The sequence below is a fragment of the Geotrypetes seraphini genome, chromosome 14, assembly GCF_902459505.1.
Source record: "Geotrypetes seraphini chromosome 14, aGeoSer1.1, whole genome shotgun sequence".
In the NCBI taxonomy this organism is placed as follows: Eukaryota; Metazoa; Chordata; class Amphibia; order Gymnophiona; family Dermophiidae; genus Geotrypetes; species Geotrypetes seraphini.
In genome coordinates this window covers 10,904,016-10,922,538 of record NC_047097.1, presented here as the reverse complement: position 1 = coordinate 10,922,538, position 18,523 = coordinate 10,904,016, and positions in this window count along the sequence as shown.

Here is an 18,523-nt window from a genome sequence, read left to right as displayed (position 1 = left end):
AAAAACAACATTTCAAAGATACAGTAATCATAACATACCCTAACTCAACAAACTTCAGTCAAAAGAATCAAATTAAGGAAAAAAGCATTTGCTCGAATAACCAAGTTGTAACCATTTTCCTGAACTGCAGCATACCAGACACCTGCCTTATCTCAAAGGGTAACGCATTCCACAACATTGGTCCCTGTACCGTCAACATAGTTTTATGGTGGCCCGAGAGTTTCACCTCTTTCAAAGAAGGCACATTCAAACACATCCTATCCATCAACCTTAACATTCGTGAAGGATAATAGAAGTGCAATAAAGATTTAACAACCAAAGGACCATCCTCACGTATCAGCTTAAAGATTAAGCACAAAACCTTGAACTAAATACACGCATTAATAGCCAACTAGTGCAAATCCTCCAAAATGGGGTGGGGTGGGGGTGGGGTAACACGATTAAATTTTGATGCTCACATGATAATATGTGCAACAATGCTCTGAGCTACCTATAAAGCCTGGAGCACACACTTTGGTAAGCCAAGATACAGCGCATTGCAGTAATAAAATACTGGGGTCAACAACGCGCTAATAATGGTCTTAGACGATGAAATAGCCGGACAGCATTGAGTCCAAAATTACCTCAAGATATTTGCATTGATGCAGATCAAGGATACAGCACCATCTAACACTATTTCTGTGGGAAACACTGCAACTGTCTATCACAACCTATACATAAGCTTCATCTGATTCATGTATAACCATCCCTTTACCAACTGGAAGCAATTTTGCAAATCCAATAAAGAAGTGTCAATAGAGTTATATTTGTTAAGTAATGTTGAACCTTCTATTGTTACCTCTGAAGTTAAGATGGATATTTTTGTTAATATTATAGTCTTATTACTTAGGAGCTATCGTTGATTCTTCACTGTCTCTTAAATTTCAAGTGAGTACTTTTGTTCAAATAACTTTAAAAGTAATTTGTAGATTGAAGGATATCAGCTGATAATTTTTGGACTGCAGTACTATGCTGTTAGGCCTACCTAAGCATATGCGATAGGCCTTATAGATTGCCCACAATGCTGCAACTAGTTTGTTTACCGGCCTTCCAGGTTCATGTCATAGTGCTCCAATACTGAAAGAACTTCATTGGCTCGTGACATGTTCTCATGTGCAGTTCAAAGTATTACTTTTAATTCATAAAATGTTGAATGAGGCACCTTCAGCATTAGTCACTGCATCGAGAATATCCCTTCTGAGTCTCTCAATTCTGCTGGATGTCCCCAGTTTTTGACACATTAGATTGGACACGAATTGAAGGACCCCTTTCCTGGAACCCTCTTCCTTATGAGATCGGAAGTATAAGCTCAATCCTACAATTTAGGAAGAAACTCCAGGATTTCTTATTTGCTCAAGTTTATGGTCTTTGATTATATATTTTATATTTGACTGTATTGTTTTATGAATATTTAATGTATTTTGATTATGTTTTAAAATATTTTTTTCTTAAGGAGTTTATGTACATTGGTTCCATATACCACCTAGAATTTTCAGAAAGTGTGATATATAAATATATAAATACCAACCAACCAGGCAAATAGAAACGCATAAAAAGCAGTCTAGTGTAACTTACCCATTTTAGGGCTCCTTTTACGAAGGTGGGCTAGCGTTTTTAGCGCATACACCGGATTAGCACACGCTATAGCGTGCGCTAGTCGAAAATCTACCGCCTGCTCAAAAGGAGGTGGTAGCGGCTAGCATGCGTGCTATTCCGCATGTTAGGGCCCTTGCATGGCTTTGTAAAAGGAGCCCTTAGTGCCAATTGCCCACTCATATCCAGATATTCAAGGCTGGTACCCAAACATGACCTTGCATTGAATAGCCGTATATAATTTTGGCAGCAGCAGTCAGTATCTAAAAACACTGACCACTGCCAGCCGGATATTATCCATTCTATTTTCACATGACACAATGATCTTCTGTAACTAGCAGGCTTGGTTCATTTTTCAGCTGTATCTTAGATGGTTAGGTTGCAGCTGAAACCTGCTAAAGATAGTCAACTATCTTCCTAAGGAACAGCTTAATGAATATTCACGCCACGGTGGCTCTCTTTTTAAAGCAGATGGGCAAAGAGGAGCTAATGAATCTGCTTGCTATAAAGAGGACTACTTCTAGCAGAATTTGACTGCCGCAACAAATATTTTCCAGGATTTACGCTGCCTCTACTCATCCATTTCAGAGACATCAGAGACATTGAAATGCATTACTGTTTAAGTGATAGAGCAGCTGTTACCGGCGACAGCCCAGTCTGCAATTAAAGTTATTCAGAGCAGTGCCAATCTTGCCAACTAGAGATATATGAGACAATTAGCATCGCTTGTCAGGAGAATAGATGGCTCACAACTAACAATGCTTTTGTAGTTCATCAGGGCAAAGAAATTACTCTGTATGCCTCTCTGAACAAACACGGACAAATGGTTTCCAGTGAAAATACTTCAGAAAACCAGAAAGTTTGCAGCTCATTTGTTTTGCTTCAGAGAACATCTGTGACATCAAACTCACAGGTGACAGAAAGGAAAAGAGACAAAATGACACATCATAAGTTAACTAAGCATTAAAAGGTAACAAGAAATGTCTTACTTAGGAAGGAGTTTCTAATATTAAAACCTGGTGTTTTGGCTCTAGGGGGAACTTTTTATCTTCGTCATCCCTGTAAGTGTATAGTTCATTATAATTCTCAGAAATATGTTTTCTTTGAGCCAAACCAGCTAACGGCCTTTCTCTCCTTGTCCCGCCTGGAGAAGGGGTAAGAATGAGGGCTTCAATAAATTAGACGCCTGAATATCAGTTTACCATGTACAGCTTATCTTTAATGAAATAAGTTCCTTTTAGTTCTGTTTAATATACATCATGGATCATAATTGTGGACTTGAGAGATTATACAAAAATTTTCATTTTCTATGTAAATTTATGAGGTTTATTTCTTTGTTCATTTGATGTAATCACTTTCTGTACAAGATTTATCTTGAATTGTAAATTTGAAATTTATAAATAAATAATTAAAAAAAAAAAAAAAAAAAAAAAAAAAGAAATGTCTTACTTGACTTTACCTGACTATTTTTCATCTATATCAACTCTTTATTCCCATTGTGAACTAGATTCAGTAAATGGTGCCCATTTGTCAAGGGTGCTCCATGTTGAGCACCCTTTATAGAAAAGCACTTGGCACACAGATCCACGCTAAACTTTGGGCACAAGGATTTACACAACTGAAACCAGAGGTAAATCCTGGCCCATAAATTAGGTTCAGATCCCCCAAATATAACAACCAGGGGGGCTTCCAGACGTATCCAAAATGACTGTGCAGCGAACCCTGTGTCGAATGGGACTCTGGAGCAGATGGCTGGTGACTGCACCCATGCTTACGAGGGTTCATTGCAAAAATGGCTGCAATTTGCCCAGGAGTACTGATATTGGACTTGCACTGACTGGCAGAGGGTTGCCTTTTCCAATGAGTCATAAGAACATAAGAACATAAGCGTTGCCTCTGCCGGGTCAGACCAGGGGTCCATCGTGCCCGGCAGTCCGCTCCCGCGGCGGCCCCCCAGGTCCATGACCTGAAAGTGTTCCCTACCTAACTTAAAATACCCATACCCTGTTCACTCAATGTCCTGTAAGGTAAATCTCTATCTGTACCCTGTTATCCCTTTCGCTTCCAGGAAGTCATCCAGTCCCTTTTTGAACCCCAGAATTGTACTCTGTCCTATCACCTCTCCGGGAAGCGCGTTCTAGGTGTCCACCACCCTCTGAGTGAAGAAGAACCTCCTTGCATTTGTTATGAATCTGTCTCCTCTCAGTTTTTCTGAATGACCTCTTGTTTTAGTTGTCCCTGCTAGTCTAAAAAATCTGTCCCTCTCCACCTTCTCTATGCCTTTCATGATTTTATAGGTTTCTATCATGTCCCCTCTCAGTCTCCGCTTCTCCAGGGTAAAGAGCCCCAGCCTGTCCAACCGTTCGGCATATGAAAGGTTCTCCATACCCTTTATCATCCTCGTTGCCCTCCTCTGGACCCTCTCGAGTATTGCCATGTCCTTCTTGAGGTATGGTGACCAGTATTGGACGCAGTATTCCAGATGTGGGCGCACCATTGCTCGATACAGTGGCAGGATAACATCTTTTGTTCTGGTAGTGATACCTTTTTTGATAATGCCCAGCATTCTGTTCGCTTTTTTAGAGGCCGCTGCACATTGTGCCGCCTGCTTCATTGTGTTATCCACCAATACCCCCAGATCTTTTTCTTGGCTTCCTTCCCCGAGTACCCTCCCTCCCATCGTATAGCTGTACATGTAGTTCCCCTTCCCTATGTGCAAGACCTTACATTTCTCCACATTGAAGCTCATCTGCCATTTTTTTGCCCACTCACTCAGTTTGTTCAGGTCGCTCTGCAGTTCTTTGCATTCTTCAACAGTTCCGGCCCTGCTGGAGAGTTTTGTGTCATCCGCGAATTTGATAACTTCGCACTTTGTCCCCGTTTCTAGATCATTAATAAATATATTGAACAGCAATGGTCCCAGCACTGACCCTTGCGGAACACCACTTGTGACCCCTATCCAGTCAGAGTAGTGCCCCTTTACTCCTACCCTCTGTTTCCTGTCCGCCAGCCAATTTTTGATCCATCTGTACACGTTCCCTTCCACCCCGTGACTCCACAGCTTCTTCAGTAAGCGTTCATGGGGCACCTTGTCAAAGGCTTTTTGGAAATCCAGATATATAATGTCTACTGGGTCACCTTGGTCCAATTGCTTACTTATCCCCTCAAAGAAATGCAGTAGATTTGTCTGGCATGATCGGCCTTTACAGAAACCATGCTGGCTCGATCTCATCAGATTATTTTTTTCTATATGTTCGTTGATACCTTCCCTGATCATTGATTCGACCATCTTCCCCGGAACAGAGGTTAAACTCACCGGTCTGTAGTTTCCCGGGTCGCCTCTCGATCCTTTTTTGAAGATCGGTGTAACATTCGCTATCCTCCAGTCCTCCGGGATTACCCCTGTTCTCAAGGACAGGTTGCAAATATGCTGCAGTAATTCTGCTGTTTCGTCTCTAAGCTCTTTCAGTATTCTCGGGTGGATCCCGTCTGGGCCCGGAGCTTTGTCCGTTCTTAATCTATCTATCTGCCTGAGAACGTCTTTGAGGCTTACCTCCATGCATGATAGTTTCCCCTCTTGATCTCCCCTGAAGATTTTTTCCGGTTCTGGCACACTGGATGTGTCCTCTATTGTAAAGACCGACGAGAAGAACTTGTTTAGCCTACCAGCCACCTCTTTTTCCTCTTTCACCACTCCCTTCCGGTCACCCTCGTCCAGGGGCCCCACCTCCTCCCTCGCTGGCTGTTTCCCTTTCACATATCGGAAAAATGGTTTGAAATTTTTTGCTTCCTTGGCTAGTCTCTCCTCATACTCTTTCTTGGCTTTCCTGACTACTCGGTGACATTCTTTTTGTTGCTTCCTGTGCTCTCTCCAGTTTCCTTCAGTTTTGTCCTTTTTCCACTTCCGAAATGATTTTTTCTTGTCTCCTATTACTTTCTTTACTTCACTGGTTATCCATGCAGGGTCCTTTGTCTGATTTTTCTTGGAACCTTTCCTAAATCTTGGTATATATAGGTTTTGTGCCTTGTTTACTGTGTCCTTGAATAGGGACCAGGCTTGCTCCACAGTCCGCGTTTCCTTGGAGCTGTTTCTGAGCTTTTTTCTCACCATTTGTCTCATGGCATCATAGCTCCCTTTCTTGAAGTTAAATGTTGTTGCCTTGGTTCTCTTTCCCATAGGTAGTCCTACTTGCACTTTGAACTGAATCATGTTGTGGTCACTGGTTCCTAGTGGTCCTATGATCTCCACATCCTTCGCGGGGCCTTTCAGCCCATTGAGGATCAGATCCAGAGTCGCTGATCCTCTCGTTGGTGCCTCATATTTTGAGCTCCATCGAACAGATGGACATTGGCATGTCAGGCGTGAAACTGCCGAGAACAAATACTCATCAACCAATGTTGGATGTACACAAACTGGTTGCAGTGGAGTTATGGTCTGGGGAATGTTTTCTTGGTATGGTCTGGGTCCCTTGATACCTCTGGAATGCTCTCCATCCTTGCCAATCAATTAAACCCATACATGTTGATGGTCTTCCCTATGGCCAATGGGATCTATCAACAGGACAATGCGACATGTCATACTGTCAGACTTGTTCGCAAGTGGTTCATAGCATGACCAAGACTTCCAGCTACTTCCCTGGCCTCTGAATTCCCCAGACCATAACCCAATCAAGCACATTTGGGGCACCTTGAATGACAGGATCCACCACCACCCAGCCATCAGCAACTGTTGGATGCATTGCAGTCTGCATAGCTCCATATACCTCTAGCAACTACCCAGCGTCTTATTGAGTCACTCCCAAGGCATCTGGTTGCCATCCATGCTGCCGGAGGCAGTTATTCTAGATATTAGCAGGTGGTCATAATAATGTGATTCGACTGTGTAGAAGTAGCTATTGTGGACATTCACCTAACTTTTTTAATTTTTGAGAGTGGAGGTTTTTTTTAGACCAATGATAAGAGATCCATTACATTGAATTTTGATCTGGGAGCCAAGTTATTGAGGTCTTTTTTCTCCACTTATAGGATATTGGATAGTCTGGTGATTGTTGGAATAACACTTCACAGGACATTTACTTTTTTTTTTTTTTTTTACAGGTTATATATAGTAATATATTAAATAATGGCAGATAAGGACCTTAACAGTACACACCACCATGTCTTTTCAACAGTTACACTCATGGGGATACTATCAAAAACTTCATTGGCTGCCCCTAGAAGCAAGAGTGTTGGTCAAATTTGCCTGCCTTTGTTTCAAATCTATTCTTGGTTTGGCCCCCTTATACCTAGTCTCCCATTTTAAATTGGATTGTTCTACCAGGCCTTCATGCAGAATACATGAACCTGAGTTCTCTCCAACCCTTCCATAAACATCTGAAAACCTGGCTTTTCTCAAAAATCTAACACTCCCTCCTCCTCTGACATCCTGATGATGCCCTCCTCCTCTGACATCCTAGTCCTCTAAACATTCTTCTTTCCTCCGATCTTCATCTAGCCCAGGGGTGTCCAATGTCGGTCCTCGAGGGCCGCAATCCAGTCGGGTTTTCAGGATTTCCCCAATGAATATGCATTGAAAGCAGTGCATGCAAATAGATCTCATGCATATTCATTGGGGAAATCCTGAAAACCCGACTGGATTGCGGCCCTTGAGGACCGACATTGGACACCCCTAATCTAGCCCTTTCCTTGGAGTTCCTTTCTCACCACAATTCCTGTAAACCGTGCCGAGCTCCACAACTATAGAGATGGTGCTGAAACATCAGAGGTGACCAGCGGAGTGTCGCAGGGCTCGGTCCTGGGTCCTCTCCTTTTTAATATATTCATAAGGGACTTGACACGAGGGCTACAGGGTAAAGTGACATTATTCGCCGACGATGCAAAACTGTGCAACATAGTAAGTGAAAGCTTTTTACAGGATAGTATGACACAGGACCTTCGTACGTTGGAAAACTGGTCCTCGACATGGCAGCTAGGCTTCAATGCTACGAAATGTAAGGTCATGCACCTCGGTAGCAGAAATCCGTGCAGAACTTACATCTTAAATGGAGTAACATTAGCTAGAACCTCAGTAGAACGAGATTTGGGAGTAGTCATCAGTGCAGACATGAAGGCTGCCAAGCAGGTAGAGAAGGCCACATCCAAGGCAAGGCAAATGATGGGATGTATCAATAGAAGTTTCGTCAGTCGGAAACCAGAAGTCATAATGCCGCTGTACAAAACCATGGTGAGACCTCATCTGGAATACTGTGTGCAATTCTGGAGGCCACATTACCGTAAAGACGTGCTTAGAGTCGAGTCGGTTCAGCGGATGGCCACTAGGACGATCTTGGGGTTCAAGGGTCTCTCGTACGAAGAGAGACTGAGCAGACTGCGGCTCTACACTCTTGAGGAACGCAGGGAGAGGGGGGACATGATTGAGACATTTAAATACATCACAGGACGTGTCGAGGTGGAAGATGACATCCTCTTCCCCAAAGGACCCTCGACCACAAGAGGGCATCCACTTAAACTCAGAGGGGGGAAATTTAGTAGTGACACCAGGAAGTATTTTTTCACGGAAAGAGTGGTAGATCACTGGAATAAGCTTCCGGTGCAGGTGGTCCAGGCCACCGGCGTGCTTGACTTTAAGAGCAAATGGGACATGTACGTGGGATCCCTACGTAAGATGATTCACTAGCATCTAGACTTATTGGGGTGGGTCAGTAGTGTGGGCAGACTTGGTGGGCTATAGCCCTTTTCTGCCGTCATCTTTCTATGTTTCTATACAAACCTAAGGTTTAGTTTAGTTTAGTTTAGCCACCCTATAATAAAAACTTGCCGATACAAAAGATTCCTTGACAGAACTCTTGCTTTCCAAGCAAGTCAACAGAACGGTTGGCTAGGTAACATCATTAAGCACTCCTCATCCTATCTTAGCTTCAGAAAACTAGTTAAAAACTAACCTGTTTAACTGATTTGTAACCAAGAATTCTTAAAGCCTTATCCCTGTATTCTACTTACATGCACTCAATGTCCCTACATTGTGACTTTTACTCTGTCTCTCACCCTCCCTACAAATATTCATGTATTCGAAGACTTCATTGTAATTTTTCGCTGACTGTCCAGCTCTTCTTATTCTAAACTGCCTCGAACTGCTATGGCTTTGGTGGTATATAAAAATAAAATTATTATTATTATTATTAATTCATGATTAAACCAATAATGAATGTGAAATCAACATTCATAGAACCCCAGGGTGAAAGAAATAGAAGACTAGAGTCTTTGCCTCTGCACAAAGATAGCGCTCAGGATGAATATATACCAAGTTCTGGAGTTAGCCATTATCTGTGGCTTCTGGCAAAGGAGTGTCGCTCTCATGGCTGGTCTAAGAAGTTACTTGGAGAATGATGCTGAAATATATAGTTATATGAAGAAACACACATTGCCTATCTATACATGAAAATGGTTGTTATAAAGATGCATGTGGGTATATACAAATGAAATGTGTACCACAAGCTTGGACCTGCTTTTACACGATCTGCCCATAGACACTCTCAGGAATGTAATTTTGATAGACATGGGGCATTCTAATGTATGAACATTCTTATAAAGCACAGACATATGGGGGCTAGTTTATAACATAGTGCTTCCACCGAGAGGCTGTTCCATGCATTCACCACCCTTTCAGTACACATGGTGCTATGTATCATCTTGTCCACAGAATTTTGTAAGAGCTTTATTCTCAGGTAAAACATTAATAAAATTATTTCCATACCCCCTTATTCTATAACAGGTCACCTAAATTTAAGCTCCATTTGCATACCTAAATTTGTAGAATGTTGCCATTCTACAAGTACACTTAGGCATGTATGTTAGTAATGTGCCTAACTGTTATTCAATTACTGTGCATTAACATGACTTAAGACTAAATTCTATAAATGGTGCCCATAAAAAAAACCCAGTGCTAAGTGCTAGTCTATAAATAGCGCTCAAAGTTTGGCGTCACTTATGGAATAGCACTTAGCGCTGGGATCTGCGGTCAGTTTTAGTTTCAAGTTTCAAGTTTATTAATTTTTAATATACCGACCATCAACTGGTATCTAGCCAGTTTACGATAAAATAAGAATAGGAGTAATGCATATAAAAGTAATACTTATGAGTAAAAGGGGATGTGTACCTAGAAGACAATTTACAATAACAAACAAGATGGTGTGGTTAGAAGAGAGGGGAGGGGAGTAAGAGTACATTATTAGTGGTGAAGAGAAAAGAAGAAGAAGAAAAAAAAAAAAAAAGGGTTGAAGGGAAAAGGAAAGAAAGGGGGAAAAACATTAGGGATGGGATCGCTTCTTAAAAGCGGTTGGCTGGCTTAATGATGAGGGGTTCAAAGGCACTGAAATGCATCTTGAAATAAGAATGATTTTAAGTTTGTCTTAAATTTATCGATTATTTTTTCATGACAAAGTTGGGATGGCAGAGCATTCCATAAAGTTGGAGCGACTACAGAGAAGTTAGATTTCCTGGTATACAAGAATTCCTTAATTGAATGGACGGATAATAGATTCTGATCAGCTGATCTGAGAATCCGAGACGGGCGAAAAGGGATAAGAAGTTTGTCGAGGAAAGATGGTTGACGGGAGGATTTGATTTTAAAGATCAACGTGAGGGTTTTGTAGGTAATGCGGTGTGTAACAGGTAGCCAATGGGCTTCTTTCAGAAGAGGGGTGACATGATCATATTTCCCTAGCACAACGATTGATACCAACTGAAACCCCCATGCCTAAATTAGGCATGGATCTGCCTTATTCCCCCATATGGGCTCAGACCCCCTTAAAAAATTGCAACACCAGATTCGTGGCTGGAGGGGATGCTCAAGCCCACCAGCCAAAGGAGATTCGCAGCCCTGAGCCTCTGCCCATGTTGCATGAGCAGAATAAAGCTGGTGGGGCACTCCATCACTTATGCTAGCACTTCCACACATGCATTTTTTTTTTCTTAATAATTTATATTCCGCATATCTGACAATTCTATGCGGATTTCAAATTATTCAGGTACTCAAGCATTATTCCCTAACTGTCCCGGCGGCCCATCTAATGTACCTGGGGCAATGGGGATTAAGTGACTTGCCCATGTTCACAAGGAGCGGTGCAGGATTTGAGCCCACAACCTCAGGGTGCCAAGGCTGTAGTTCTAACCACTGTACCACACACTCCTGAACTGAGTCTGTGCAGAAGTACCAGTGTTGGAAGGTTAAAGCATTCTGCCAGCTTTCTCACTGCTTCTACAGCGTGGACAGGGGCTCCAGCAGAGAATATCCATCTGGCGGAGCTTGAGCAGCCCCCACCAGCAAAGGTAGGATTCGGCATCAGCATTGGTGGGAAGCTGATATGAAATGCTAGGCCCCCTCTGGGCTCCCACCAAAAGTGAGCTCTGGCTAGGCCCCCAACCTTATGCTTTGTAACAGATTGAAGAATTTCTTGAATCAGCAAAGAAGAAAAATCAGAATCCTTAACCTAAAATGCTGTAATTGAAACAAATTTCAACCAACCAGAAAGATCTATATCAAGACCTCCTGAATAAGACAGAGCTGGTGGACAAATGTGGATGTCGTAGAATTCCTCTGGAGCTCTTGGTTCAAACCAGCAGTTACTGTGGACATGTCTGATAACTCTGGGCCAATCAAGATACAGTGAAATTGGAAAATGAACCACAAAAGTGCTCCAAAATAAAGGAGAACAACAGAGTTTTAACAGTGGAAAGCAATAAAGCTCAGTAATTGAATCTGTGTGAAGAGTGACAGCACAATGGAATGTTTCGGCTGTAGCTGAATGCTACTAAGGAGTCGGGCAATGAAGACCTATCAACGTGGTAGAACAGGACAAGAAATTCCAGCTTATGAATGCCTCAGACTGGCTCAGTTTCCCAGATAGCCAAAATATTCAGAAAGGATGCTCACATTTATACACAAAGCTTGAATGCTAATTTAAATTGCATATGATTGGATGTATGGAGGGCAATTTTATGAGGCAGGCAGTAATATTTACATACCAATTATGCACATAAATGGTTACATAATGGAATATATATGCACGTGTGTAAAGCCAAATATAAGCCTAAATGTTATTCTGTAAATATGCTCATATCTTACCCGTCAGCCTAGCATTGCTAGCAATCAGCATTTTGGATGCCCTAACCAATGTCAGCAAAGGCCTATGGAACATTATATCAATCTGACTCTGGAGTGTTGATGCAGATAGACCCTAAATGCTCCTGCACAGAATTCACATACACTAAGCAGCCAGCCAGACTGGATTGTTTATCAAGAAGATAGGCTACTTGGATGGGACAAAGAAGCCTGAGACTAATCCCATCTACCATGCCTGAAAGTATCACATCTTCCTTATCAATTAAACTAACCATTGTTTCAAACAATTTACAAATTATAAACAGAAAGATACTGGGAAATACAATAGTTTCTATATTCAGAATAAGATTCCAAGCTATAAAAGCCTCCTCTCTGCAACACACCTATCTCTGGAACCCAAAGCTTAGACCATCACCCCCATCCCTCTCTCTCTCTGGCTCTCCCTGGAACTTCACGCTTCTCTGTCTCTCTTTTCCTCTGGACTCTGTAAGGCAGGGAAACTGCTTTGCTCTCTCCTTAATTGTAATGCTTATGAATATTGCTTTTCTGTAAGCCTATTTCTATAATATATTCTTTATGCAAACACTCTTAGTGGTCTTTGAGTGATTCTACTCCCTAATGAAACCTCTGTGAAGGTATTGAACCCGGGACCACGGATTGTAAGGCCGCTTCAACCATAACCCCTCCAAACCTTACATTTGGGGGGGGTCCATCTTTACATTACCCAGCACATATTTTATAGATAAAATACATGTGGGCATAGTATGAGTTAATATATACTTCATAGTATAGGATATAAGAACATAAGAACCGCCATCTCCGGATCAGACCTTCGGTCCATCAAGTCCGGCGATCTGCACACACAGAGGCCCAGCCAGGTGTACACCTGGCGTAATTCTAGTCACCCATATCCCTCCATGCCTCTCGTAAAGAGATGTACATCTAGTTTGCTTTTGAATCCTAGAACAGTAGATTCCGCAACAACCTCCTCCGGGAAAGCATTCCAGGTGTCCAGCACCCACTGCGTGAAGCAGAACTTCCTGATATTTGTCCTGGACTTGTCCCCCCTCAGCTTCAGTCCATGTCCTCTTGTCTGTGTCACATTGGACATTGTAAATTTTTTTCCTGCTCTATTTTGTCAATTCCTTTTAGTATTTTGAAAGTCTCGATCATATCTCCTCGCAGTCTCCTTTTCTCAAGGGAGAACAATCCCAGTCTCTTAAATCGTTCCTCTTATTCTAGGTTCTCCATACCTTTTATTAGCTTTGTTGCTTGTCTCTGCACCCTCTCCAGCAGTTTTGTGTCCTTTTCTAGGTTGGGAGACCAATGTTGGACACAGTATTCCAAGTGTGGTCTGACTATTGCTCTGTAAAGTGGCATTATAACTTTCTCCGATCTACTCGTGATTCCCTTCTTTATCATGCCTAACATTTTATTCGCTTTCTTTGCCGCTGCCGCGCATTGTGCCGACGGTTTCAGGGTCCTATCTATCAGTACACCCAGGTCCTTTTCTTGTTCGCTCTTACCCAGAGTTGCACCTGACATTCTATACTCGTGTTCCTTGTTCTTTCTGCCCAAATGCATCACTTTGCACTTTTCCACATTAAACTTCATCTGCCATTTCTCTGCCTATTTCTCTAACTGACACAAGTCACTCTGGAGTTCCTCGCCATCCTTCTGCGATCTGATTGCCAGGCATAGCTTTGTGTCTGCAAACTTGATGATCTCACTGGATGTTCCTTCTTCTAGGTCATTGATGAAAATATTAAATAAGATGGACCCAAGTACCGAGCCCTGGGGCACACCGCTAGTCACTTTCTCCCAGTCTGAGAACTTCCCATTTATGCCCACTCTCTGCTTTCTGTTCTCCAGCCATTTGCCTATCCATCTTAGTATATCTCCCTCTATTCCATGGCTTTGAAGTTTCCTGAGAAGTATCTCATGTGGAACTTTGTCAATAAACATTGTTTTATTTTAAGTTTCAATATACAGCCTTATGCTTTTAAATATGTGAAGTGTTCAGTACCATTCCAACTGCATGCGAGCCACTGCTCGTTGTTCCTGGGGACCATTATAACACTTCCATGTCCCCTTACGCCCACATGGACAGTGAATAATACATATGACCAGGGCAATGAACTTATCTGCTTAGTTGTAGGCACTACAGTGCCCCAGCCAAATTTTCTTAGATCTTTTGTGATTTTTCAGCAGCTCTGCAGGTGGACAAATCTGTGTGAAGCTTGTGTGATAAATATGCTGCTTTAAACCCCTCCGCCAAGCCTGAGTTTTGCTATAAGCGTCATCAGGAGTGGTAACTTCCCATGCTGAAACAGCATGAACCTCTCCCCCAGTGGCCTGTCCCACTTTGACTTAGATGCATAGTATGAGTTACACACGCATTGCCGGAACTCGAGTGCACACATATGCTCGTACCTAATCACATGTGCGCGTATCTGCCCAGTTACAATAGTTTAAAGGAAAGTAGATGCCCACTTTTTGTTATAGAATATTCCCCACATAGGGGCCCTTCAGGCACCTAAATTTAAATATGCTGTTATAAGATTATCCTCATCGTGACTTTGCTGCTCTATGGTAAAAAAAAATACACAGATTGTTCAATGGAATGGCGTGACTGAGAAGTCTGAGATTTACAGGCTGAAAACCCGTCCTTCTTGCCAGTGATGGCTCTATTATTGACAGACTGTTTTTCACACATGACCTCACTTTTCATCTCCTACTAACTAAACTCCAGAAGTGGTTTAATAGAATAGAGCTAAGTGCAGATGTTTTCGGTGAAAATTTTTAAAGCTACTTACTGAAATATAGAATTTGGTCCTTGGTGCGCATCATGCTTGCACCTAAAGTCTGGCACTTTCTTGAACCTACCCCTAAAGGACTCTTCATCTTAGTTCTCAATATCTCTCTGATGTAATGTGACCATACGTCCCATTTTGAACGGGACCGTCCCTTTTTTTTTAGACCTACAACTTGATCTTAGTAGTGCCTTCGACTTAGTTGATCATGCCATTCTTTTGGATTGTTTAGAGTCAATCGGCCTCTCAGGTAACGTGTTAAAATGGTTCAGAGGTTTTCTAAGTAAACGATCTTACCAAGTTTTCAGTGATGATACTCATTCCTTCAGCTGGGTAAACGCATGTGGAGTACCACAGGGCTCCCCCCCCCCTGTCCCCCACACTATTCAACATATACCTGGCCGCTCTAGGGAACCTATTGCAAAGTTTGAAGATCAAATTCTACATCTACGCTGACGACATCACCATAGTCTTTCCCCTAACTAGCCTAACTCCCGAGACAATAAACCACCTGGCATCTATCTTAAAGCAAATCGAACTATGGATGACAGACTTCAAATTGAAACTCAATACAGATAAAACCAAATTCTTCTTGGCGAGTCCGAATGACAAAATCAAAGATTCATCAATCTCCTTGAATGGTCAAGTCTTTCCTATCACAGATTCCATAAAAATTCTGGGAGTGACCCTAGACCGCAACCTTACCCTTGAAGCACACACCGACCTACTGGTCAGGAAAGGCTTCTCCGCCTTATGGAAATTAAGAACCATCCGAAAATACTTCGATGCTACCTCATTCCGCTTACTGGTGCAATCCTCCAGTCTAAGCTTACTCGACTACTGTAATATCATCTATCTGGGGTCTTTAAAAAAAAAACATTCAAAGACTCCGAATCATCCAAAATTCGGCAATACGTCTGATATATGGTAAAAAAATGGGAACACATAACCCCCTACTACCAAAAACTCCACTGGCTACCCTTGGAAGCAAGAATACAATTCAAGTTTGCCTGTTTCTGTTTCAAATCCATCCTTGGTTCGGCCCCCTTATACTTGGTTCCCCATTTTATCTTAGACTGCCCTTCCAGACCCACACGCAAAACCCATCTGTTCAGCCACCCAACCCTATAAGGCTGCCATTACAAAAGATTCCTAACTAGAACTCTTGCCTTCCAAGCAGGTCAACTAAACGATTGGCTGGGCAACATTATCTCGCACTCCTCATCCTACCTAGACTTCAGGAAATTATTAAAAACTAACCTATTTAACCGATTTATAACCTAACTCCCCTATGCCCATCCTCTTGTTCCCAAGATCTCTTAGCCTCCCCCCGTCCCCTGCTCACCTTTACATATGGCCCATTATATTTTATTGTACCTGTATCCTGCTTCCCTTTAATTGTATCTTCACTCGCTGATTGTATATTGTACCTATATCCTGTCCCAATATGCGCTGATTGTCCAGCCCTGTTAATTGTATCTTCTTTCGCTGATTTGTACCAATTTTTGCTGTTTGTCCAGCCCTTCTTTATTGTAAACCGCCTCGAACTACTACGGCTTTGGCGGTATATAAGAAATAAATTATTATTATTATTTTTCAGATCCCCTGTCCCGTTGTCCCCACACAAAGCTTCGGGACAACGAAATGTCCAGTTTTCAGAGACAGTGTCCCGAATCTGTGTGTGGAGACAACGGGACAGGTGATCACAGAGAATGGTCTCTCTCCCTGCTTCCCCGCCTGCCGCCGCAACAACCGCAGGAAAGGCATGTCCAGGCGCCGGCCCAGAAGCCTTCTCCCCGACGTCAATTCTGACGTCAGAAAGGAAGTTCTGGGCAGCCAATCGCTACCTGGCTGGTCCAGAACTTCCTCTCCGATGTCAAAATTGACGTTGGGGAGAAGGCTTCTGGACATGGCTTTCCTGCAGTTGTTGTGGTGGTGGAGGGCAGGAAGCAGCAGTGGGCTGCGGCGGTGGTGGACCGGGTGGGGGGAGCAGAAGAATCAGTGGGAGGGAGGGAGGGAGGCAGACAGACAGGTTGGCTGGCTTCAGCGTGGCAGGGAGGGAAGTAGGCTGGCTGGCTGGCTTTGGGGGAGGGAGTGGGACAAAGGTTGGAAAGCAGTGAGGGGGACATAGGAATGAGGGAGGGAGGAAGGAAGGAGAGAAAGAGGCAGAGAAAGAGGGGGTTGTAAGCAGAAGAAAGACTAGAAAAGAAAGGCCTGGACCAAAGGGGAAAGACAGGAGGCAGATGCAGGACTATGGGAGGTTTAGATAGAGGGGGGGGGGGGGGGGGGAGAAGAGACCCTGAGGAAGAACAGAGAGATGCAGGATCATAACAGAGGAGGGAGAGAGAAGGAGACCTGGAACAAAGGTACAAAGGAGAACTGACACTGGATCTAGGGAGGGTAACAGAGGGAAAAGAGAGAGAGACCTGGACCCAAAGGGGATGGGGCTGGATTGTGAAAGAAAGAAAGAAATATTGGATACACAGTCAAAAGGAAGTGCAACCAGAGACTCATGAAATTACCAAACAACAAAGGTAGGAAAAATGATTTCATTTTCAATTTAGATGATCAAAATGTCAGTTTTGAAAATTTATATCTGCTGTCCATATTTTGCACTATATTTGTCTATTTTTGTATAGTTGCTGAGGTGACATTGCATATTTTAAAGTCATCTCCCTTGACATCTTTGAAAAAAAACCCCGAAACTCGTAAATGACGATTAACATTTTCTCTGTGTACAGCGTGCTTTGTGGGGGGGGGGGGAGGTTTAATTTTATGGTTACCATTATGAATTAATAAGATATTGTGTGTACATGAAAAATGAATGGAAGAAATTGGGAGTGGGGCAGAGGCGGGATTGAAAATTAATAGATGTCCCATTTTGATGAAAAAAATAAATGGTCACATTACTCTGATGCTCATGCTTCCTAGCAGACACTCCTCTCTTCTGATTGGCTGTGTCTCCTTTGCTTTCATTGTACGGAAGTCATTGGCCACAGAAACTGGCAGCTCTGTTCTCCAAACCACTGCTTTAGTCGTGTCTGACCCATGGATACTCTATAGGCCAGTTCTCACCATGCTTCCCTGTTTTCCAAAGCTTCTTTCAATTGCTTGATGTTCATTCCCGTGTCAAAGGTATCCAGCCAATGGGCCTTTGGTCTCCCCTGCTTCCTTTTTACCACTGTAGCAGGGGATGGAAAAACACTAGCAGGAAGAGAAAAGCAGTAGAACCATAAGTCCTTTCCACAGTTTACTCCTTTTTAACTGTCCTTTGCAATCTCACACCCTGCCTAGATTTGCACTTCAAAAGGTCTTTAATACCTGGGAACCAGAAAATTAGTTAAACTCTGTGTGCAATTCTATTAACATAACACAATTAAACATTAAAAATCACCATTCCAACTGGCATTTTTACATTAAGGGTTTGTTTGCTTGTTTTCTACTTGGCAAGCGTGTTGCCCTTCAGGCAGCTCCTACAGGGGCCAGAGAGGCTAGGCAAAGAACAGAGATAGTGGTGACCTTTAACAAACTGCCTCTTCCACTGTCATTCACTATCTCTCATCCTGCCTGTTTTTAAAGTTCAAAGAGGCTTTCAACACCTGGAAACTAGAACTCTCTGGTATGGCAACTACACCAATAACGTCTGAGCAGACAATTGAGTGCAGCGCGGAGGCGCACGCTGAAGAAAATTACTATTTTTAGGGCTCCGACGGGGGGGCGTGGGGGGAACCCCGCCACTTTACTTAATACAGATCGCGCCGCGTTGTGGGGGTGTTGTGGGGAGTTTGGGGGTTGTAACCCCTCACATTTTACTGAAAACTTCACTTTTTCCCTGTTTTTAGGGAAAAAGTTAAGTTTACAGTAAAATGTGGGGGGTTACAACCCCCCAAACCCCCCACAACGCCGGCGCGATTTGTATTAAGTAAACTGGGGGGGCTCCCCAACAAACCCCCCCGTC